At 37.0% G+C, this 26723-nt stretch overlaps 1 long non-coding RNA gene across 6 annotated transcripts in view; it reads left to right on the top strand.

Moving 5' to 3' along the window:
* LOC141552137 (uncharacterized) overlaps positions 1-26723 on the top strand; it is a 264486-nt gene that overhangs the window by 125771 nt on the left and 111992 nt on the right. For all 6 annotated transcript variants that reach the window (XR_012485071.1, XR_012485070.1, XR_012485075.1 and 3 more), the window contains exon 3: positions 4691-4774. This is a non-coding gene — a long non-coding RNA (uncharacterized LOC141552137). The remainder of the gene's footprint in view (positions 1-4690; positions 4775-26723) is intronic.

Raw genomic sequence — 26723 nt, 5'->3', positions numbered from 1 at the left:
ATCTTATTGGGAATGCGTCCAGCTTCTCCCCATTACAAAAACAATGCTTGCTGTTGGTTTTAGATAGATACTGCTTATTGTTTTAAGGAAAGCTCCCCTTATCTCTATGCTCTTTAGTGTTTTTAATAGGAATGGGCACTGTATTTTGTCAAAATCTTTTTCTGCATTTATTGAGATTATCATGTGATTTCTGTTGGTTTTATTATTGATATTGTCAATTATAGCAATAGTTTTCCTGAGATTGAACCAGGACTGAATTCCTAGTATAAATCCTATTTTGTCACAATGTATTGTCCTGTTGATAAGTAATCTCTTTGCTAATATTTTATTTAAAATGCATTTTGCATATGCATTTATTAGAGGGATTGGTCTGTGATTCTATTTCTCAGTTTTGGCTCTCCCAAATATCAGTATACCTAATTCATTGATATCCTCTTTTGCTATTTTATTCATGTAACTATTTAGACATAAAGTTTTCCTTAAGAATTGCTTTGACTGCATCCCATAGGTTTGGGTATATTGTCTCATTATTGTCATTCTCTTGGATAAAATTATGGATTGTTTCTATGATTTGTTGTTTGTCTTATTCATTTTTTTAGAATTAGATTATTTTATTTCCAATTTGACTCTTTATTGAATATGTTTTATTGCATTGTGGTATGAAAATGAAGCATTTATTATTTCTACTTTTCTGCTTTTGATCATGAGCTTTTTATGCCCCAATACATGGTCATTTTTGTGTAGATGCCATGTAATGCCAAGATAAAGATGTATTGCTTTCTGTATCTATTCCATTTTCTCCACAGATCTATCATATCTAGGTTTTCTAGGATCCTATTAACCTCTTTAGTTTCTTTCTTGTTTATTTTGTGATCACTTGTCTGAATCTGAGAGGGGAAGGTTGAGGTTCCCCACTAATATATTTTTACTATCTATTTCTTCCTGCAACTGGTTTAATATATTCTCTAGGAATTTGTATGTTCTACCACTTAATGCATATATATATATATATATTTACTATTGTTATGATACCCTTTATCAAGATGTACTTTCCTTCTTTGTCTCTTTTAATTAGATCTATTTCTATTTTTGCTTTATCTGAGATCAGAATTTTTTTTTAACTTCAATTGAAGCATAATAGATTCTGCTCCAGTCTTTTACCTTTAGTCTGTATGTATCTCTCTGCTTCAAATGTGTTTCTTATAAACAATATATTGTAGGATTCTGGCTTTTAATCCAGTCTGCTTCTACTTTATTGAAGAGTTCATCGTATTTATATTCACTAACTTTGTTAAGATCACTAACTCTGTATTTTTGCCCATTTATACTTTTCTCTCTTCTTTCACTCTTTGCCTCTCCATTATACCAGGGGATCTTCTGATTCCCTACCTTCCTCAATATGAACTTGCTTTTATTATCCCCACTCTGTTTCATATTTCTTTCCTCTTCTACTTCTGCTCTCCTGTAAGGATGTGGTTCCCGCAAAACTAGAGAAGGGAATTGTAAGGGCCCTTTAAATGGGCGGTGCCACAGTGCACCAGGAGATTGAGGCTCAGAAGTAATCTCAGTGGATATAGGACTGCCCTGTGGGTGGGATCTTGGCCATACTGAGATAGCTTCATAATGAGTGATGACTCTCTCGCTGGTTGGCTGTGTGTGTGACCTCACAGGCCCCTTTATAAGCCCACTGCAGACAGCAGTCGCTCTCTTTAACCTGCCTCCCTAACCTGGGGTAGCTGAGCCAAGCAGATGGATAGCAGAGAGAGGTAAGGATTTTGGTAGTGAACACGTGGGTCTTCAGACCAGGTGTTCACTAGGAAACCAACAAGTCAGGGCATCATGTGAGTAGGTATAATAAAGGCTTTTAAGATTACATGTGGCTGTTCTTGAGTGCACTACTGGTTATTAAACTATAGATTCAAGAGATCGTGGCCAGAGACCTTTGAAGGCCTCAGAGGAGGCGAGCCGGGTAGAGTTGATACTGCAAAAGTCAGTGGTCAAAGGTACTCTGTTGGGCCTAGGGCAGACTAGTCATTGTAACTGCCAGGAGGGCATATTACACTCTCCCTTCTATTAGCCTTCCCCTTTTTTCCTCTTTGCCTCTTGTACTTCCTTATAAGTAAGAATATATATTATTCAATCTTTGAGCCAAATTGGATTATATTAATGTTCAAACTACTCCCCACCTTTTCTTTTAGTGTCATAGGTCTATTATGTCTCTTACTCCATTTCACCTTTGGGTAGGGCTTGGTCTGGAGAACATATAGTGGTAATAGGAACTTTCAGCCCAGATGTGATAAAGGGATGGAGCAACTGATTACAAAGAGGTTGCATGGTACCTTTCTGCTACCCCTGAGCATAGAAACAGATGCTTTTTGGAAACTCCATTGTCTATACCAACTTTCAGGTCACAATTTTAGGAGGAGCATTTGATTCACAAGGGAAGAGGAACCCTGAACAATATTGCTTTTGGCTTCAAGGGATCAGGGATGTTTCCTTTGTATTGATCAGAGTGTAGACTTGGAGAGCAGTGACCACACTTCTCCCTGTATCATACCACTTGAGAAGTACCAAAAAAAGCTTTCCTTAAGAGTAACTATGAAAACAATAGTTCAAAAAAATCTGAACTTTGAGACGGTTTTGGACTTTTCCATTCCCAGATGAACAGAGCCTTATTTTAGTATAAAGTTAAAGTTTAAAAAATAGGTTGGAAAAAATAAAAATTCAGCAAAAAGGGAATTTAATCATGAAAAGCTATTCTGCTAACAGGGAAGATAAAGACAAAAGGTCAGAAGAAGACAATTATTTCAAAATAGCTAAAAGCAAACCCTCAAAGGAAAAATAATGAATTGAATCAATTCCAAAAAGAATTCTTGGAGGATCTAAAATTTATTTTAATAATCAAATAAGAGTGATAGAGGAAAAACTGAAAAAAGAAATAAGAGTAATGGAACAAAATTATGAAAAGATAACTAACATCTTGGTAAAAGAGGCAGAAAAATACAAAAGAAAATAGCATATAAAACAAAATTGAATAAATGGCAAAAAGAGGTATGAAACTTCACTGATGAAAATTATTCCTTCAAAAAACAGAATTAGATCATGGGGCAAACGATAAATGGTAAAAAGAGGAATAAAACTTCATTGATGAAAATAACTTCTTCAAAACATGGGGAGAAAAGGAGCATAAGCTCATTTAAGAATGATCCATTAGCAGTTAGAACTGGATAAATGGAAGCTAATGATTCCGTGAGACATCAATAAACAGTAGTTATTAGGGGATGGCAATGAATTGTTGGTAGAGGTGTAAACTAAATCCAACCATTTTGGAGAGCAATTTGGGACTATGTCCAAAAGAATATAAAATCATATATATCCTTTGATCCAGAAGTGGTACTACTCAGTCTGTATCCCAAAAAGATCATAAACGAAAGAGGGAAGGACCCACTTGTTCAAAAATCTTTGTAGAAACTCTTTTTATGGTAACAAAGAATTAGAAATTGAGAGGATGCCCATAAATTGGGGAATGTCTGAATAAATTATGGTATATGACAGTAATGAAATATTATTGTGCTAAAAGAAATGATGAGCAAGCTTAGTGAAGTGAGCAGAACCAAGAAAACATTGTACATAGTAGCAGCAAGATTGTGCAATGATCAACTAGACAGACTTAGATATTTTTAACAAAATGGCCCAAGACAATTTCAGTAGACTTGAGATGGAAAATGCTATCCACATCCAGAGAGACTGACTTTAGACAAAAGCATACTATTTCATCTTTTTTTGTTTGCTTTTTCTTTCTTGTGTTTTTTCCTTTTTTTCTGATCTTTATTTCCCATCATGGCTCATATGAAAAATATGTTAAAATTGACTGTACAATATAACCTCTATTTGATTATTTTCTGTCTTGAGGAGGTAAGAGAGGGATGAAGAGAAAAAAAATTGAACTCAAAATCTCATAAAAATGAAATTTTAAAGTCATCTTTACTTGTAATTGGAAAAATAATATATCACTAAAATAAAAATATTTTTAAAAATAGAAATAATTATTGTTGCCCTTTGGCAACCAAAATGACATTGTTATGTTGTATTCAACTGTGATTGATCAAACTAACACAAGCTAGGAAGACTCTATCCTAACTTGGTCACAAAAAAATTATGTGAACATTGATGTGGAGATGTTTCTAAATTTGCACATCTCCATTTACTGCAATTCTGCTTCACGTAAAGAGTGTGGTGCTTTTTTGATGTGGGAAACCACACTGGATGGTCCTTTGCCAGTGTCTCCCATGTCATATAATTGATTCCAAAGTTATTCAGAGAGACCTTGAAAATATCCTCTTCTGACTGCCATGTGATTACCTCCCTCGCATGAGTTCTCTTTAAAATAGTCTTTTTGGTAAATGTAGATTTGACATTTGAATAGAATGAACTATTCCATTGCAGTTGTGTTCTCTGAAGTAGACTTTGAATGCTTGGCAGAAAGGACCTCAGTGTCTAGTACCCGATCTTGCTAGATGATTTTCAGAATCTTTCTAAGAAAATTTGAATAGAAGCACATCATTTTCTTGGCATGGGACTGATACTGCCCATCTTTTCTAGGCATACAACAATGAGGTCAGCCCAATAGCTCTCTAACCTTCAATTTAATTGCTGATTTAATGCTCTTCTCTCTCACATTTTTCCTCAGGCCTTCCTAAACACTGATTTCTCTCTGGTTATGAATGCATCAATCTCATCATCTATTTGGAAATACCTGGAAAATACTGATAAGGTAAGTGAACTTTTTTACAATATTAAAATTTTCTGCATTGGCCATTGCCAGTGATTTCATGTAGCGACTGCTTCAGGATCCTTTGTACTTTAGAATCAGCTGGAGTCAGGATAAGCAAAAGTCTTTATTCTTGGTCTTTAGCAGTAGAAGTGAAGAGAGTGGATGCATAGGATCTCTGCGACCCCACCTCTTCCTCTCCCTTGAAGAAGTGACCTTGGCTAGTCTCACTGCACCTCCTAGTCCCTCCCATAATTCTCTGTATACACCAAATGATTGGGCCCCCACAGGATAGTGGGAAGGGTCATTTTCCAAGCATATTCTTATAGAGTATTGTCCAATCGGTAATTAGCCTCAAGTGCTCTATTGTCTGACTCAGTGCATTGGCTCAAGAGTTTCAGCCCTTCACAATTTCACATATGGATGGTGTGGTACTGGAGAACCTGCTTTCTTGAGGTTAATTGTTAGGCAAAAATTAGCAGAAGAAGCAGAGAACTGATCCATATTTTATTGCATCTCAGCTTCAGAGGTTGCATTGAGTACACAATCAACTGTGAACAAAGAAAATCATGCACCAACTTTACCTCCACTTTAATCTTGGCATGTAAGCCATTTCAAACTAAATCGTTTACCATCAGTGTGTTGTCTGACCTTGATTCCATTTTCATCCTCTTTGAAGATATCTGACAACACTGTTGAAAACATCATACTAAAAATCATGGGAGCAAACAAACAGCCTTACTTCACTCCCTTGGTGACAGGGTAAGCATGTGAACATCATCCATTATTCAGAACCCAGATAAACATGAGATAATGAAACAATAAAACAAAGTCAAAAGAAAGAAAAATTTAAAATGTGAAAGAAAAACAGCCTATCTGGAAATAGGCTGAGAAGAGACAATTTGAGTTCAAAAGCCATGATCAAAGAAAAGAGAGAGTCCAGATATTACCTTTCCTGAAATTATGAGGGAAATTTGTTCTAATACCCTAGAACCAAAAGGTAAACATAAAAAACAAAGAGTCTGCTAATCATTTCCTGAAAGAGATCCTAAAATGAAAATTCCCAGGAAAATTATAACTAGGTTCCAGAATGCCCAAGTTAAAAGAAAATATTTCAAGAAGTTAGAAAGGAATCATTCAAATACCATGAAGCAATAGTTATGATCACACAAGATTTAGCAGCTTTTGTGCTAGAGAGGGTTTGGAAGATGATATTTTGCAAGGCAAAGGAACTAAGATTACAACCAAGAATTATCTACCTAGAACAATGATATTTAACTTTTGAGATGAAAAAACTGGATATTTAAGTTAAATATGATAGACATTCACAGAAAATTGAATGATAAGAAAGTATATATATATATATATATATATATATATATATATATATATATATATATATATATATATATATATATATATATATATATATATATATATATATATATATATATACAGAAAAGTATATGTATTAAATTCACCCTTTGGGGACTATAATGCAATAAAATTTCATTCCAGAAAGGCTGTGAAGCATTGATTACAAATTAATTGAAAAGTAAATATTCTAATCTTAAAGATGAGCTAGTCAAATAGTAAATTATAGAAAAAATCAATAATTTTCTTATACCTAATGACAACAATGAAACAGTATATCAAAATTTATATCCTAAGCACTTACTTAAATTAAATAAAGAGCAGATCAATTGATTGAGCATGCAACTAAAAATATAAGAAAAAGACACAAGAAAAATCTGCAATTAAACATTAGAATAGAAACCCTGAAAGTCAAAGGAGAAATTAATAAAATTGAAAATAAAAATACCCATTGATATAATAATAGTAGTAGAAACTGATTTATGAAAAAAAATCAATGGTCATTTAAGTAAAAAAGTATAATGTTCTTTCTGGAGGTCTTTGGACTAGCCTTCATTTCAGTTGAGTAATCACCAGGAGAATAGCCAGAGATAAAGTCCAAAACTCTTTATTGTCTCCTTCACAGTCTGTCTCCTTGCCTGGGGCTCAGCTAGCTCTCTGGAGGCCCTTCAGATGGGCTTTGGTTTCAGTGGGGAAGCAGGAGGACAGGCCAGCCACCACGAGGCCAATGAAGATGCATGTCTCTCTGAGTCTGAGAGCTTGAGCTCCAGCTTCCAGTCCTCTGTCTTCTCTGAGTCTATCTCAGGCTGTTTGTCCCAATTTATATGCTCTATTACAATTACATCATAACAGTTTACTGAGTATAAACCAATCATTATATCACTAGGGCAATCATACTGAACTAGAGAACTCACAGGCTAAACTAGATAACCATTGTCTTACCAATTCCACTGAGTTAATACTTGTTGTAGGACTAAGACTTATTGAGGCTTTCTTTTTTGTAAAGGGCAGAACTCTTGGAGAAATATACTTTAAAAACCAAGAAATTATAGCAATATATCATATGTATTACACAATGTGAGAAGGTGAGATTTATGCCATAAATGCACATCTGGTTGAAAATTAGGACAACTATAAGTGTAATTGACCATATCAATAATAAAAACAGTAAAAATCATGTGATTATCTCAGTAGTTGCAGAAAAAGCTTCTTAACAAAATATAGTATGCATTCCTATTAATAACACTAGAAACAAATGGAATCTTTCTTAAATTCATAGCTAGTGCCTATCTAAAACAAAGATCAAATATTGTTTGTAATGGAAAAAATAGAAGCCTTTCCAAGAAGATCAAAGATGAAGCAAGGATGTCCATTTTTGCCTCCATTATTCAATATTGCATTAGAAATGCTACCTATCTCAAAATACAGCATCTTTTGAAGCACTAGAAAGCACAGGATTAAATGGATTTTTTTCTTAAAATGATAAGCAATATCTATCTAAAATTGTCAGCAAGCATTATATGTAATGAGGAGAAGCCATATGTATTCCCAATAAGATCAAGGATAAAACAAGGATACTCATTATTTCTATTATTCAATATTGTAGTAGAAAGTTTGGTTTTTGCAATAAGAAAAGAAAGTGAAATTGAAGAAATTAGAGTATTCAATGAACAAATAAAACTGTCAAAATTATTTTATAAAATTAGAAAAAATAACAAAATATATCTGCAAAAAGGGTCAAGAATATGAAGGGAATTAATGAAAAAATGCAAAGAATGATACCTTTGTAGTAACATCTAAAATTTTTTTATAAGGCAGCAGTCATCAAAATCATTTGGTACTAGCTAAGAAACAGAGTGGTGAATCAGTGGAAGAGGTTAGATACACATGACACAATAGTCAATGATTATAGTAATATTTAATATGTAGTATATATATTATATATATAGTAATATATAACTTGACTGTTTGATAAATCTAAAGACTCCAGCTTCTGGAATAAGAACTCACTAATTGACACACATTGCTGAGAAATATGGAAAATATGTCACAAGCTTGAAACAGAACTATATTTCATACCCCATGCCAAAATAAGGTAAAATTGGTATATAATTTAGGTATAAAGGATGATACTGAGAGCAAGAGATAGTTTCTCTCTCACATCTTTGGAGAAGGAAAAAAATTATGGCCAAGAAGAAGCAGAGAAAAATATGGTAAGCAAAATGGACTACCTTGATTACATTAAATTTAAAAAGTTTTTGCACAAACAAAATTAAAACAAACAAGATTAAAAGGGAAGCACAAAGCTTGGAATTTTTTTTACAGCTGATATCTCTGAGAAAGGCCTCATTTCTAAAATATATATAAAAAGAATTGTCAAATTTATGAGAGTGGAAGTCATTGCCAATTGATAAATAATGAAAGGGTATGAACAATTTTCAGATGAAGAAATTAGAGCTATCCATAATCATGTGAAAAAATGCTCGATGCCACTATTGTTTAGATAAATTAAAACAACTCTGAGGTATCACCTCACACCTGTTAGATTGGCTAAGATGATAGAAAAAGGTAATGACAAATGTTGGAGGAAATGTGGGAAGACTGTAACAACATGGATTGTTGGTGCAGTTGTGAAATGATCCAACCATTTTGGAGAACAATTTGGAACTATGCCCAAAAGGTTTTAAAACTAGGCATACCCTTTGATCCAGCAGAGCCACTACTGGGTCTATATCTCAAGGAAATCATAAATGAGGGAAAAGGACCCAGCTGCGCAAAAATGTTTTTTAGCAACTCTTTTTGTGATGGCAAAGAATTAGAAAATGAGTAGGTGCCCATCAGTTGAGGGTTGGCTGGATAAGTTGTGGTATATGAAAGTAATATTATTGTTCTATAAAAAAATGAGGGACAAGCTGATTTTAGAAAGGCCTTGAAGGATTTACACATTCTGATTGATTCTGAGCGAAATAAGCAGAACCATGTATACATTGTACACAGTAACAGCAAGATTGGGTGTTGATCAACTATGAAAGACTTGGTTCTCAGCAGTTCACTGAACTGCTGGCAATCCCAATAACCTTTGCATGGAAAATCCCATCTGCATCCAGAAAAAGAACTAAGGAGACTTGCTGGAACTCTATCTTTCCAGAAATCATCAAGAGTCAGGATCACTAAACGTCTTTATTCTAGATCTTTACCTTCGCCCCCAACGCCCGGTCACGAGTGCAAGTGAGCGTGAGTTCCACCACCCAAGTTTCTCTTGCTCCTCCCACACAAGTCACTTCCCTCTCTTTGTCTCACCAATCAAGTCAGCACAGAACAGCTGGGGAGGGTCAACCTTAAACAAGTTAATAGGGAACCGTCCAATTGGCAATTAGTCTCACGTGCTTCATCATCCAAGTGCATTGCTCAGTTCTAGCCCTTTACATCTCCCGCTTTCTTTTGTTTTAGACCACAGGAGGTCGCGCCATCCCTGACCTTTCAGGGAGATGAGAACCCCAAAAAGGACGTGATCACGCCCCCCCTGACTTCTCAGGAGGGGAGATGAAAGCACTAAAAAGGAGATAATCACGCCCTCCCTGACATCTCAGGAAGGGAGATGAGAAGCACCAAAGAGAAGTGGGGATTTGCTAGCGGGTTTCTGGATTGAAGGGCCTTATTAGAGACAAGTATGCACAAACCCATCAGCATGGGAGTTATTACACAAGCACATAGCAATAACGCAGAGGCTATTAGTGGTGACTCTCCCCACAATCAGTGCAGACTCGATGTGGTGTAACAAACAGGAATTGTACATGCAAATAGTGACATAACAAACAATATAAATCAACATGGTATTGTAAGAGATTTCCAGAAGTCCTAGAAGGAGGGTATGTAGACACCAGACACACATACCCCTTCTTCAGCAACCAAGAAATAGTCCAAAACCAATCTATTGTCCATTGCTTCACTGTTAGGGAATCCAATGATCCCCACAAGTTTTTGAAATCCCACATCAGTCTTTTTATATGTTAGGGAATCCAATGATCCCCACAAGTTTTTGAAGTCCAGCAACAGTCTTATGATGCCTCAGAGAATCCAATGATTCCTGAGGACTTTCAGTCCTACAATAGTCTTATGATATGTCAGAGAATCCAATGATTCCTGAGGATTTCAGTCCTACAATAGTCTTATGATGTCTCAGAGAATCCAATGATTCCTGAGGACTTCAGTCCTACAATAGTCTTATGATGTCAGAGAATCCAATGATTCCTGAGGATTTCAGTCCTACAATAGTCTTATGATGTCTCAGAGAATCCAATGATTCCTGAGACTTTCAAGTCCTACAATAGTCTTATGATGTCTCAGAGAATCCAATGATTCCTGAGACTTTCAAGTCCTACAATAGTCTTATGATGTCTCAGAGAATCCAATGATTTCTGAGGATTTTCAAGTCCAACAGTTTTTGATGTCCATGGGTCAAACGCCATAACTGCCAGGTTCTTTCAGTGGTGGGCACAGTCAGCAACGGAACCACCCGATGTTTCTTGGGCCTTCTCCTTCGTTTCAAGGGTCTGCTCTGTCTCTCTCCGATGGACAAGGCGAATACGGCTCGTTGGCACCCATCTGATTCCTTCTCCATCTGTAGAGATACAAGCAAACCCTCTCCCCCAAGCAGTTAACCTATCTGGTCCCTTCCATTCACCACTTTCTGGGTCTCTCCACATCACTTGGCGATTATCTAAAGACAGTGGAGCTGCTCGCACTGGACACTGCCCTTCCGGTGAGTTATAAAACCTGTCTGCTGGAGCCAGTGCATCTTTGTCAAAAATTAAAAAATTAATGGTATAGAGAACTAAATTTAGAAGTTCTCTAGGGTTACCCGTGGCTCCCCCTTTCTTTTGTTTTTGGAGGAGTGTCTTAATATCTCTGTTTCTTCTCTCTACTATTGCCTGCCCTTGAGGATTAAAGGGTATGCCCGTGGTGTGTAAAATCTTATACTGTGCACAAAAGTGTGTAAAATGTTTAGATGTATATGCAGGTCCATTGTCTGTTTTTATTGCTTGTGGCACGCCCATAATTGCAAATGCTTGTATAAGGAATTCAGTGACCACTCGGGCTGTCTCTTTTGCTGCTGGTATTGCAAATGTGAATCCTGAAAAGGTGTCTACCACGACATGGATAAAAGATAGACGACCAAAAGATTTATAATGGGTCACATCCATTTGCCAAATTTCATTAGGTCTCAAACCACGAGGGTTCTTCCCTGGAGGGAGTGTAGGAGCATGGAAAGGAAGGCAAGCTGTACAGGCTTTTACTATGCTCCTAGCTTCTTCTCTTGTTATTCCAAACTGCAAACGTAAAGCTCGGGCAGCCTGATGATATTTAGAATGAGACTCTTGTGCTTCTTGAAATAAAGGAGTACTGGCCAGCATGGTTAGAAGGCTATCTGCCTTTGAATTACCATCAAAAATAGGACCTGGAAGTCCACTATGGGAATGGACATGCAAAATATAAATCTTACCTGGATGCTTTCTCACTTGCTCTTGAAGCTCTTTAAAGAGCTGATATATATTGGAGGCTACAAATTTTATTTGGGCTGTGGCAATTCTTTGTACCACACCTACTGAATAGGCTGAATCAGATATTATATTTATGTCTCCCGGATAATAAGCAAGAGCTAGAATGATTGCATACAATTCATTCTGCTGAGTGGACTGAAAAGGAGTTCTGATTACTCTCTTTATAGTTAAGTCACGAGAATACACAGCGCAAATATTATGTTTGGATGCATCTGTAAAGATAGTTGGTCCTTTAAGAGGAACTTTAGAAACCTTTTCTTCAAGAATCCATTGCCAATTATGTAGCAGTCTGGTTATCTTTAATGGAGACCCGTGTGCAAAATTTGGAGCCATGGCTAATAAAATTTGCCACTCTGGGATGGTTTCGCAGCACACATTAACTTGTGCATTAGTATAAAAGGTATATATCTTATCAGGTCTTGTCCCAGATAATTGTACTGCTCGTTTAATGGCCTTTAATAAAATTCTAGCCACAAGCACTGGGTAAGGAATAAGGCTTTGTTCTGGTTGTGCTGGGAGGTTCACCCACTCTATCACACTGTCTCCTTGATGAAGGACTGCTGTGGGGGCCTCTTGTGTAGCAAAAACTGATATTTCCAAGGGTTTTTGAGTGACTCTTTCAACCACGTTGGGCGCCAAATGCTGGAACTCTATCTTTCCAGAAATCATCAAGAGTCAGGATCACTAAACGTCTTTATTCTAGATCTTTACCTTCGCCCCCAACGCCCGGTCATGAGTGCAAGTGAGCGTGAGTTCCACCACCCAAGTTTCTCTTGCTCCTCCCACACAAGTCACTTCCCTCTCTTTGTCTCACCAATCAAGTCAGCACAGAACAGCTGGGGAGGGTCAACCTTAAACAAGTTAATAGGGAACCGTCCAATTGGCAATTAGTCTCACGTGCTTCATCATCCAAGTGCATTGCTCAGTTCTAGCCCTTTACAGAGACTGAATGTAAATCAACATGTGCTATGTTCATTTTCCCCTTTTTTATGTGTTGTTTCCTCTCATGAATTTTTTATTTCATTCTGATTTTCCTCTCTCAATACGATTCATAAGGAAATGTGTTTTTAAAAAATGAATGTACATGTAAAAACTTAAAAAATAAATTTAAAAAAGTTTTTTGTACAAATAAAATCAGCGTAACCAATGTGAGAAAGAAATTGGTATCTAACTTTTACAGTAAATTCCTGTAATAAAAGCTTCATATCTCACTTAGTGGACTGAGCCAAATTTATAAAAAGAAGATTCACTCCCCAATTGATAAATGGTCAAAGGATATGAACGAGCAGTTTTCAGAATAAGAAATCAAAGTGATCTAAAGATAGCTTTTCACAGGAGAAAAATCCTCAATCACTATTGATTAAAGAATTTTAAGAAATCCAATTAATTTTATCTGAACTTAAGAAATAAAACAAGCATTTATTTAACAATACAGAAAAAAGATTATGCATGCAATTGAAATATATTATGTACAACTTACTATTCTTTTAAAATATAAAATAAATTTAACATGTAACATTTCTCCCCTTTTTACATCTTCCCAGCCTACTCTAGTGATGGCTACCAGTAGATACAAAATATGTATGTTTGTATAAAGCCATTCTCTACATACCTCTATTTATTAATTCTTTCTCTGGATGCCCATCATGTCTTCCTTGATATGTCTCTTGTAATTAATTTAGATATGTATAATAGTCAAATTATCTAGTCAATTAAAGTTGTTATTAAAACAATAAACAGTTTTACAATAAAAAATTTGTAGTCATATGAAAAGTGCTCTAAAATCATTATTGATTAGAGAAATGAAAATTAAAACAACCTTGAAATATCATTTTATATCTATCAGATTGGCTAAAACGATTCAAGGAAAAGGCAACAAATGTTGACAGACATGTGAAAAAAGTCACTGTTGGTGGAACTGTAAACTGATCCAACCATTATGGAGATCCAAACATTTTGTAATTTTGCATATTTATTCAAAATTCCAGATTATTTATAAAAACATATACATATATTCATATACATACATGTTCATATGCACACGATATGTATATGTGATGTGATTCATGCACGTCATATAAATACACATATACATATACACATATAGATATACATATGTCTGTATATACATATACACACATATACACATGCATTCATACACATACACACCTATATCCTTTAAATCAGCAATGCCACAATTAGGCCTCTTTCCCAAGATGAGTAAGAGAAAAAGGAAAAAAAAAACTTGCATGCTCTAAAATAATTATAATAGCTTTTTGTGGTTGCAAAGAAGTGGAAATTGTGGGGATGTCTATCAAGTGGTGGTTGGCTGAACAAGCTGTGGTATATGAGTGTAATGGAATACTACCATGCTACAAGAAATGCAAATTAAAACAACTCTGAGGTACCATTTCATACTTCTCTTATTGGTTAACACAAAGGAAAGGAAAATGACAAATGCTGGAGGAAATATGAAAAAAATAGTGACCCTAATGTACTGCTGCTGGCGTCATAAACTGATCCAACTATTCTGATGAACAATTTGGAAGTATGCCTAAAGGATCATCCAACTCTGCATACCCTTTGACCTGGCAATACCCTTAGTAGGTCTGTATCCCAGAGAGACCAAAGAAAAAGGAGAAGGCCCCGTGTACAAAAATATTTATGGCAGCTCTTCTTGTGGTGACAAAGAACTGAAAGTTGAAGGGATCTCCAGTAATTAGACGGTGGCTGAACAAGTTGGGGCATGCGATTATGATGGAATAAGTACTGTTGTCTAAAAAGAAATGATGAGAATAACTTAGAAGATCTATATAAGTGAATTGAGCAGAACCAGGAGAACATAAATAGTAAGAGCAATATTGTAATGATGATCATCTCCGATCAAGACAGTGCTCTAAAACAATTCCGAAGTACCCATCATGTGCCTTCAGAGAGAGAACTGGTGACTTTCAAGCACGATTGAATCTCGTGTCATTCCGTGGAGCCTTTCATGACCAGTTGGGACTAAATCCTCTATGTCCATTCCTTGGCAGGGGGACAGGATGCATTCTAAGTGCCAGCTGAGGGCTCTCACTAGTGCTATCATCAGTCTGGGTGGTCCAATGACAGTGGGTGTCTAGGACTTAGAAGTAAAGATAAGGGTATTTGGGAGCTGAGCTGGGGTCTCATTCTCTACTCAATGAGTTTCAATTTTGAATGCTGTTTGTTCATTCTGAGATGGAATCCAAGCCCCCAGTTCAGCTACTTTCAATGAGCTTGAGTTGATGACATGCCTGTTGTACATTTGGTTCATCAAAAGACAGAGAAGGCAGATTCTGCCCTCAAAAAATTACCACTTCCCTTGGAAATACAACCCAGCCCTGAGTTATTAAACTGGGGCTATTAGAGAGAGGGAACATGGGGGAGAGAGAGGATTGCTTAGATCATGTCCGCTAGAGGCTACTGAAGGGATCAGGACCTTGAGGCAGGATAAAGACTTTCAGGGACAGAGAGGAACCATTCTGATTTGGCATAAGGGAATGCTGTGCTCAAATGCAAAGGGACAAGCACTACAATTGCAAGGTCTGGGAGCCTCTACTCAGCAATTCTGTCTGGAACGTGGAGTGTGAGGAAAAGGATGTTGTGGAATTCAACAGCACATTCCTGAAGGATCAGAATAGACTTTAATGGTCACTGAAGTTAAACTGTACCTGCAAGAGACTTCCACAACATCCTTGAGAAACATTCAGCCTCTTCTCAAAGGCCTCCAGTGCTTATAACCGCCTCCCAAGGTGTCCCATTTCACTTTCAGCTAGTTCTAACTTTTAGGGAGTTTGTGGATTTGTTTACTGCCTGATATTAAGCCTAAATTGTTCGTTTTGTTACTTTTACTTCTTGTAGTTTGGAAACAAATTGTAAGGGGCTTTAAAGGCTGGCTTGGAGAGCTTTACATTTACTCTAGAAGTGAGACGGAGCCATTGAAAGCTCTTAAGTAGAGTTGAGCTATGGGCAGACCTAGGTTTCAGAAAGATGGATTTGGAAATCCTGTGGGGAATCAATTGAGGACAGGAAGACCAGGGACAAAACATACAGCAAGAAGCACATAGTCATGTGAGAGATAATGAAACTCTGACTCATGATGGCAGCCACTGGAGTAGAGAGAAGGGGATTATGTAAGACATGATGTAGAGTAAAAACTCTTATTGCTTATTAGAAGTGTGTGTGTGTGTTGTGTGTGTGTGTGTGTGTGTGTGTGTGTGTAAATGGGGAAGTCAAGGAGGATTTCAGTATTCCCCAAAATGGTCACTAGAAGGATGCTATGTCCCTAACAGCAATGGGGAAGGAGGGACAGACTCGCCTAGGAAGATGGTATATAGCAGAGTCCACCTCAAGTAAGAGAGGGAGATCAGTCAGCAAACATTCACTTATCATGTGATAGACCTGGAGTGGGTAGCTAGGAAGAAGGTATGTTGGGGAGAGAGGCAGATATCTATTATTGTGAAGGAAGAAGAAGGGGGTATGTTGGTAGAGTGGAGATCCAGTGGGAATTAGGGAAAGCAGAATGGGCAAGGTTAGCTAAACCAGGTAGAGATGGGTAAGAGGAAGAGAGGAAGTATGTTTACCTCAAGGGATTGTGACTTGATTATAAAAATAAGGGGACCTGGAAGTGGGACTTTTCTATCCAGAACATGACAACAGAACCAACTGAGTGAGACGCCCATATGTCAGTGAGGTTGGGAGAAGAGAAAGTAGCATCAATGTCTCCTCAGTGACAGCCAAGTCTGGGGAACCAATAGGAGAAGTGGGAAGATTTCTGGCTGGATATTTAGGTCAGGAAATCCCTTATTATTAGGTTCTTAAGGCTGGACTGAATTCATACTCAGCTCAAACATTGCACTCAGTACTAAGAGGGTGGTCCAGAACATCTGATGTCTCCAGAGTCCTGGACTTTGGGATCTTTGTTGATCTGAGAACCGGTCAGTTTAGTTGCTCCAGTATCTGGTTCAGAGGAGCTTAAGATTCCTAGTTCTGAACTGTTTTAGTGACAAGCTCCAAGTTCTATGGAGTCAAGATATACTGGGTACCAGGATGCTTTAATGTGATAGCATAAGCCCATGTGCATGGGTAATGATAGTTTGGGCATTATCTGTGCTAGGAATAATTAACATTGTCGTTGGTACTAAATACTTCACTGCAGGAAGGAGGAGTTCTTTGTTGCCTTCCTGAAAGCAGGGCAGATGAGCTGCCCACATACCCAGGGAGGCTGGGCATCCCTGTGCCCTTTCCCAGAGCTCAGATCAGCAACACCTGTAGGGCAAGGGAGCACTCAGAGCCCTGTGTGCTGCCTTCCTAGCAGCTGGGCTAACAGCTCTGCAGGGGAAAGGGGTAGGTCAGACGTGTCACTCTCCCGCTGGCTCTCTCATCCATCAGAAGCTCTGATGTGCCTTGTAAAGAACAGGACCCCTGAACGATGGGAAATGTTCATGGATTGTATTGAGAGAATCGCTGTTTCTGTCCATCTATTAATCCTGAGTCACTCAGGTGGTATGTCCAGGCTCCAGGACAGGGACTGAGTAATAGCCTGGGACTCACTGTCCCAGAAGCCCTGGGCATTTGGTGCTCATTTCCCAAACTGCTACGGAAAATAGGAACCCTAATGTATGTATGTAAAGGCGATTCTTCCTGCTATCAGGTCTGTCTTATCACTTCATGTAGAGTGGGTTTTTTTGAGTCACTTTCCCAGTGCTTTCCATTCTCAGAGGGCCTTCCATCTGCTCTGCATTTATCTTGCACATGTCTAGTTGCTTACTGAGTCTCTCACAATAGAAAGGGAGCCCTTCGAGGGCAGGGCCATGATTTTGCTTTCCTGTGATTTAGCATAGGATAAATGCTTAATAAACACTGGATGATGGCTTGGCTTTCCAAATCTGAACTCCTCTATGCCATGGAAACAATCCAAAGTAATGCTGGCTGAGTGTGCCATGGACCAAAGCTCTGGTTCACAAAAGTGCTGGCAGGTGGATCCAAAGAGAGTTCATGCACAAGCCACTTTGGCCCAACATAGTCTAGGTTTAGGATTCCTTAAGAAAAATATTTATAATTCTGTTTAATATCAGTCCATTTTTTAGAGAAAATAAAATTAATTAGAAGAAATAAAATGCTAGTTATGTTTTTACCATTAAAGAAAGGTTTAACTTGAATCCCAGTTATAAATTAAGGTTTTCCTCTTGGTCTCCAGCAGCCAAAGCATCCTTTTGTATAGAGTTAGAGATCTCAATATAATGCTGACTTCTTGTCTTAAAGATCTCATTATCATTTACTTTGTGAAATATTGTTTTTTGATGGAATTAGCTTGGTTTTTGGTCAGATGGTTAACTTTTCAACTTTTCCTTATCCAGCCACATCTTTCTTCAATCTGCCAAAAGACTGGCCTAGGAATTTGGGTTCTTTACCATGTACTTGATCTGATGGACTCCTAGCATGCCAGGATCAGCTATTTAATCTTCCATCTTTCAAGATGACTTCATTATAAGGGTTTGGGTCTCAAATTATGGATCAGAGCCAGCCAGAATCCCAGTCCCTTATTTCAGTGAAGTTATACGTATCCAAGTCCCCTAGACAAGTAGAATAGTGACTAAGCTCCATCAAGCTCTCTCCTTTTATATGTCACTTGATATTTTGGCTTGAGCTCGCATAGAGACCCAGCTCTCCATGTTCCAGGTTTCTCCCATGCCACATGCCCTCCCTTTCTATAGTTTCTCCATTTGCAATCTACTGACAGAATTTCAGAAATTCCATGTTGGAACGTAGTTCCTAGGTAATCATCCAGTCCTACTTTATGACTGACTAAAAATCTTCTCTGACCTACACTCAGAGATTCTGCAGGAAAGGGGATCGACTGTTGCTCATGGCAGTCCATTCCTCTTGTGAGCAACTGAGCCTGTCAGGAAGTTATTGATTTGTTGTTGCTGTTCAGTCATTTCAGTCTTGTCCCACTCTATATCGCCAGACTTGCAGTTATTGTTGGCAAAGATATTCAAGTAGTTTTCCTCTTCATTCTCTAGCTGAAGTTTGAGCGGGGCTCTTTTTCACCATCTATCAATGGATGTCTTGGTCCCACACCATGGCAGTGAAAGTGACAAGCCACGGCCTTATTCCACAGGACAGCCTTTCAGACTCCCCACATTAGCTCTCATGAATCTTCTCCAGGCAAAAAATCCAGTTCCTTCTGCGGATCATCATTATGTGTCATGGACGCCCAGGCCTTTCATTAATGTCTTTGACCTCCTTTGGATGCTCTCCTGGATAGCAGTGTCTTTCTTAAAATTCAACACTCCAAACAGAACAACCCTCCTCCAAACATGCTAGGCCATTTAAAGCCTGCTATTCCACATCTGTAACATCATGTATCTATCGATTCACATGGTTCTTCCCTTATTAGCATGTAAGCTACCTGAGAGTAGAAATTGTTTCTGTGATTTTGGCTTCCTTTTTCCCACAGTGCTCACCATATTACTTGGCACACAGTAAATATTTAAGAAATAAGTGTTGCTTGATTAAATGTTTGGAAAGTCAAGGGTAAACTTTTCCATTTCTTTCTAATCATTTACCTCTTCATATTTCTCCTAATGTTCCAATCTGCCAGGACCCTTTGGGACCGTAATTCTGTCACGTAGTGGGTTAATAACCCTCTCCATATTCGTCATCCTCAGTTTTTGTATGCCCACACTCCAGGTAGGAGCACTGTTCTGCAGTCAGGAAGGTCTGAATTTCCAATCTTCAGACTCTTCCCAACTGTGTGGCCCTGGACAAATACTTAACTTCTTTTTGCCTTAATCCTTTGGAGAAGGAAATGTCAAACCACTCTAGTGTCTTTGCCAAGAAAACCCCATGCACAGTATTCATGTGCCAGGTTTCACAGAGATATAAAGTAGGAACAACTAAAGGACTGAACAACAAGAACACTCCATTTGCCCTGGAATATGGTTAGTCCGTATGATGTCATGAAATTTTCTTTGTGCAGAATGAAGAAGAAATGTGGCTGTGAGGATGGGAAAAGGATGTGGTGACAATCACATGACAGTCACTGAACACTGTCTAGGGCAATGATTCCAGAATGGTTCTTGGGGCTGTGGGAAAGATGCAGACTACCAGATGTAATAAGTGTCATCCCAGTCCATCTATCTGAAATCACAGCTGCCTAATCACAGCAGAGATGGAGGAGAGGGAGAGCCATGCCAGGGCCCACTCTCCATCATGTCACATATGTGAAACATACGTTCAGGCCCAGATAGTCATTGGATCCTTCTCTGCAACGTGCTTCTTGTCTGCAGTTCGGACAGGCCCTCCCCTTGCACTCATATCCCCTGGTCCTGATTGTTATCGGTACCTATTATTCTTTGATATCATTTGTTAGTTTTGATTGTGCCAACTGGACCATCTGTCTCATAGAATTTTTCTTCGGTCAAGCTTTCTGTAAAACTGATAGGATCTCAGCTAGAACTACCACCATCCAATTTGTCCTGTTAGACACAAAACCCAGAGTGTTCTCGAGAATAAAGTACAGATAGAGTAGTTGCCTCCAGTGCCTGCTCATACCCTTGCTCTTCTAAAACTTAAGAGTAACAATTTTAATGGATACTGCCCAACTAACCCTCAGAGTTTTCAAGTTATGTGCAATGCTATGCTCAAACAAGAGTCTGAACAGAAGAAATGGAGCTGCGGGGGAGGGAATAAACTAGTTGTGTGTCATTCCTGTCTTTGGGCCTGGTACTTGAGTTGTTCCAGAGATGTTTCCAGGAATCCTACAGGAAAGAAACTTTCATCTGAATGATTTTCAACTCTAAAAAGCAATCACTCTGTACACATGTACAATAGTCGGTGGAACATTAGACAGAAGAGAATAATAGAATGATAATATCTAGTCCTTGGACTCTTTCTATCTTAATGTCATAAAAAAGATGAGAAAAAAATGAGATAGTAGGGACCAAACTACTCTACTTTCAATTACACTCTCCTCTCTTCTTTACCATGAGTCTTGGGAACTAACCCAACTCCACGTTTCTCTCGAGTCCCTTATTTCTTGATTGTATTGCTGTTGAACAAAGCTGTAGAAATATCACAAAAATCACACTGATGGGATCCAATACAAATTCATGTTAGGTCATCTCAACTGAACCCTCAGTTACATAAGGCAATTTTTTCTACATCACCAATTGACTCACTATCCCACTCACCATAGGAGTTTTTGTAACTATTTTCAGTCCTTCTCAACCCTTGAATAGTTACCTTTAACCCTTAATAAACACAACTGAGAATCTTACCTCATTGTCATTTTAAAATTGAGCCCATTCACTTTCTTCTCAAGTCATATCTCCCAGATATTTTCTGCCACTATTTCTTCCTTCACCCTCATCTCACATAATGAGGTGACCCATTGTGTGGGATAATAAACGCAACCTGTCCCCTTCCAAGTCAAACTCCTCTAACTAAAAAAATATGATCTTATTCTATTTAATCTTCTATTATTCCCACTTTTTCACTTATCAATTTATCTCTCTCCTGACTACTTCATTACTGCCTATAAACATGTCCATGTCTTCTCTATCCTTAAAATGTCTCATTTGATTTATCCATTTCTGTTAACTATCATCTCATATTCCTCTTCTTTTTTATAGCTAAACTCCTTGAGAAAATCATCTATAATACATGGTTCTACTTCCTTTTCTCTGATTCTATGCTACTAACTTCATTATTCAACAGAAATGATTCCCTCTGAACTTACCAATGACCTTTTATTTTCCTCCTTTCACATATATGTATATATATTGATAAAATATATGTATATACATATATTTTATATACATATATATATATATATATCAATCATCACCGTTGTTCTACTTTGTTCTATAGAAGGTATTTCATGGATATTCTCAATACATTTTCAGAGGATGAACTCATATCCCAATGTTTGTATTCAGGTATAAAATAATTTTGTCTGCATGTGAAAAAATTTTCTAGAATATGAAGAAGTAGTAAGAGGATGACATTTTCCACCCCAGGATCATTTCTATTTGAATTCTATGTGAATTTCATTGGTAAGAAAAAAATAATGAGATAATGCTGTAATGGGGGCCGAGCCAAGCTTACCCCTCCTGAGCATGCACAGTGTGATTGGCTCCTGCGATTCCTACATGAGTTTCAGATCATGTCTGCTTATTCAATAACTGTTTCTGGTCTTTATATGTTAAAGAAATGCATACTATTGGCTGATGAAGAAGAAGTGGGTTGTTTATTACAAATGTATGAACCAGACAAAAAGAGCCTTTTTCTTTTTCATGCTTGGCTCATGTGAGTAAGGAAAACACATTTTAAGCCTCCAGATAGAGAGAGGCCTCAGGTACTCTCCATCTGGGTGGACCTATGGATCATAAATATGGCCTTGCTCTTTGCCTCCTTGCACTTGTTTTTTTCCTGTTTTTAAAGGAAGGGGGTTCAGCATATTCTGTAATCTTGTGAGATTCAAAAGGTTGTGTGATCCACCCAACAACTGAAGAGTTAGAATTCAGATAGCCAAGACTGGAAAAAGTTCTAACTGATTTCCTTGACACCTCATAGCAGTCAATGGAAGACATCCAAGAGGGAGGGACAGTAATTCCTCTATTAACTATGCTATATTTAGACATGAATTTGATGGAGAAAATTCTTTGTGAAATAAATATCTTTATGCAAAAGTTAATAGGTATTAATTGGCTAAATGATATTGGGAATGATAATAGCAGGATCAATAAACATGATGGAAATACTAAGTATAATTGATCATTAATATTGGGGTGAACACAAAGGAATGGATAATCAAGACAATCATTTAAAATGATCCCTCCCAACCACATAGGGGAAACCCTAGAACCCTAAGGAGTTTGTATATCAGTCATGCTCCAAAGAACTGACTTGTCATTGTAAATAGTGGAAGTTGAAGTAAAGACATCCAAATTTTATTAGCTACATAGAAAATGTAATTGTAATAACATTTGTACATAACAAAACAATACTCGGATATCTCGCATGTAATTTTCAAGCTATTTGGAATGAAAATATTTCAAAATATAGTCATTTTAACCTGAACATGTCTAGTAAATTATATTTTTCTCCAATTTCCTTATTACTGTTGAATATAATGACATTCTTCTCATCACCCGAGTTCCCAACCCCAGTGTTATCCTCAATTCCTCACTTTCTTCTCCCTGCCCATATCCAATTGGTTGTCAAGTCTTATCATTTCTAGCTTCCCAAATTTTTCATATACAGCCCTTCTTTCTTTTGACATAGCTGCCACCATGGTGCAGAGCCTTACCATCTCAATCCTGGATTATTTCTGGACTTTTTCTTAGGGAGTCCAATTCCAATCCATCCTCTATTCAACTATCAAATCTATTTTCCTAAAGCACAGGTTTGATTCTATCACCCTTCCTTCACACAATAAACATTAGTGGATATTTTTCACTTCTAGGATCAAATATAAAATTCTATATTTGATTTTTAAAGGCCTCTTATAATCCCCTTTGCATCTCCAGTGTTTCTCCACCTTATTCCCTTCCATGTATGCTGCCATCCAGCGACACCGACTTCTTCACTGTTCTTCAAATAGGACACTCTTTCTCCCAACTCTTAGTATTTTAATTTTCCATCCCTCATTCTTGGAATGCTCTCCCTCCTCATATCCACCTCCTGAATTCCTAGCTTCCATCCAGTCTCAGCTAAAGTCCCATTTTCTTCAAGATGCACTTTCTGATTCCCCATAATGCTAATGCCTTCCTTCTGAAACTAACTTTACCATACCCTATATATACATATATATCTTGTTTGCACATAGTTATTTGCTAATCAGCCTCCCTCATTAGACTGTGAGTTTCTTGAAAGAGACTGTCTTTTGCCTTTCTTTGTATCCTCAGCACTAAGAACAAAGTCTGGCACATGGTGATCACTTAACAAATATTAGTTGATTTATTTTTATTAATGAATCATTACTTTTAAACTTATTAATATTTTGTTTTTCCCATGTTCCATATAATATGATTTTTTAACTTTCATTTAAAAATTGAGTTAAAAATTCTCTCTCCTTCCCCTCACCTTCATTGAGAAAGCAAGCAATTTGATATACATGGGCAGTTATGCAAAACCTATTTCTATATTAGTCATGTTGTGAAAGAAAACAAACAAAAACACCAAGAAAAATAAAGGAAAAATGTGCTTTCCTCTGGAGATGGATAGAATTGTTCATCATGAGTCCTTCAGAATTGCCTTAGATCATTGTATTTTAAAAAAATAACTGGCATTATTTTTGTTTCTTCCCAGGTTATTTTTACTTTCTTTCTAAATCCATTTTTTTTCTTGTTTAGCAAAACAACTGTATAAAATATGGATATATATTGTATTTAATATATACTTTAAAATATTTAACATGTATGTGACTGCCTGCCATCTAGGGGAGGGGGTGGAAGGAAGGAGGGGAAAAATTGGAACAGAAGTTTTTGCAAAGGCCAATGTTGAAAAATTACCCATGCTTATGTTCTGTCAATAAAAAGCTATAATTAAAAATAGCTGGCATTTACAGTTAATCATCATACAATACTGCTGTTACCATATAAAATGTTCTCTTGGTTCTGCTAATCTCATTTTGCATCAGTTAAAGTAAGTCTTCCAGATTCTTAAGAGAGCATCTTGTTCATCATTTCAATGACTCTCTTACTGGAATTGTACAGATGATACTTTTAGTGAGGCTACAAAAGATTGTTTTATATTCTAATGTCTTTATATAAAATGTACTTATCTTAATCACTTATGGAATCTGTAGAATATTAAATCTAAAATAATAATAATGAAGTAATAATTTGTCCCAGTACTGTTTCTATATGAAACGTCTAAAATGAAATAAGAAATATCAGATAATAATAATTCTGATTTATATATCTTAATATTTACAAAAGATATTGCAAATATCATCTTGTGATTCTCAAAACACTACCAGTGATTCAAGTAAAATAGGTACTATGTTTCCTTTTGGAATATTTAGAATCTGATTTACCGAGAAATTAAATAACTCATTCTTGGTTATATAGTTAACATTGATTAGATGTAGGACCTTCCTCATACCAGGTGTAAGGGTCCTTCTATAACCTTATTTTTGCTTATATAAAAAAGTAGGTAATTTCCAATGGCATTCTAGTCTTTGTTTTATTTTCTAAAAATGCTTCACTGAAGACACTAAAGATTAATCAAAATAAATTCATGATTCAATGACAGTGTGTGCTGAAATGTCTGATTGTACAGATCAGGAAATGCATGTGAACTCATACTCTCAGGGAAGTCTAAAGTGACATATTGGCAAGTGATCAGTAGGTAAGAGAACTTCCAGAGAAAAGATTTTGAGGCTGCATGAGTATTAGGGGAATTTGAGAATGTAAAACATAGCACTCTATCTTAAAGGACATGGACTCTTTGAGAAAGTAATAATAGTAGTAGCTAATATTTATATAGTTTTTACTATGGGCCAAGCACAGTGCTACATACTTTACATTATCTCATTCAATCCTCACCAAAAATCTGGGAGTAGATACTATTATTATCCCCATTTTATGGGGAAAAATTGAGTAAGACAGAGATTAAGTGAGTTGCCTAGAGTCTCACACCTAGCAAATGTCTAAGGCCAGATTTGAATTCAGATTTTCCTGGCTCCAGGCCCAGTACTTTATTCACTGTGTCACCTGAATGCCTATAATATCATACTATATCAGACCTGGAAGGCACCTTAGAGATTAAAGAGGGAAAAAATGGAGTAGATAAACTGGTACTCAGTTTTGATGTAGAGTTTTCAAAGTCTAGTCAAAAGTTTTGGTTCGGTATGATTCATTGTATTGTTTATATTTTTAATAATTCTTTGCAACTCTTAAGTTTTCTTGGCAGCTGGTGGTTGAACCTCAAACAAACATGGGCTCTGTTGTGCCCAAGACACATGGGAAACTTCAGTTGAAATTGAAAGGAAATGTGAAAAGTAGCCAATGTGAAATCCAATGTGAGCAAAGTTGAAATTTGAAAATTTTGCAATTACAGGTAAATTTGATCAGTATGGATAACCCAGCCAGATAAATGATGTTGAATCAATGCACTTTGGGCTTGAAGGATAAGAACTGGAGGGCTTGTCTCATCCTGTTATTGAAACAATAACCAAATCTGCCCACTGCCCAAGCCTTTCTCCTCTAAGCTTATTGTGCACTCCGGTAAATGTTTCCATAAAAGTTGCAAGCAGAATAAAGCACAGCTGATATTGGCCATCCATCATGGAATCTGATTATTCTGGACTCCAGGCATTCCAAGGAGAAATAGTAGCAGAGTCATACCTATTTGTAAAGGGCTTTGCTCAGTAGAGTTCATGCTTCTTCAAGCATCCTAATTAAGAAACATTGAAGTCATGATATGGCTTCATAAACTTGGTGAAATATTGCAACATGACCCTTTATGATACTTTGAGAATAGGGATTGGAGTAATGGGGAGAAAGGAATATGGAAAGCACAAGTACTGCAGCATCTGTCTGTTTATTAAAAACTTTTTATGAGGAGTTAATTTCTCCATCAAGCCAGACATTGAAGAGAGGTCTTGATTAAATTTCCTCTGATGAAAGTGTCCTATTTTATTTCAGGGATGAGGCTGTGGCTTTGTAATAAGTCCCATATTTTATGACCTAATTACTTCTGCTAGAATAAAATTCTGCTGAGTGAGACAGTTCCTGTGTGTGCATATACATAATTGAGTATATGTACATATCACTCACATATATATATACAAATATACATGCATATTCTTTCAGATCAATCTTTGTTTTTCTTCTCTTCACAATTTACCAAATTGAAAACCATCAAGAATGTACAAATTATTACTTTGTAATACATTTATTTAAAATGAAACTGTCACAAGGAGTGAGATCACAAGCCTTACATTTTACACAATTTCTTTTCTCACTAACAAACTCCACAGA

The sequence above is a fragment of the Sminthopsis crassicaudata genome, chromosome 1 (assembly GCF_048593235.1).
Source record: "Sminthopsis crassicaudata isolate SCR6 chromosome 1, ASM4859323v1, whole genome shotgun sequence".
NCBI classification, from domain to species: Eukaryota; Metazoa; Chordata; class Mammalia; order Dasyuromorphia; family Dasyuridae; genus Sminthopsis; species Sminthopsis crassicaudata.
Note: the sequence above shows the minus strand (reverse complement) of the source record. Positions and strands in the feature narration are given on the sequence as shown.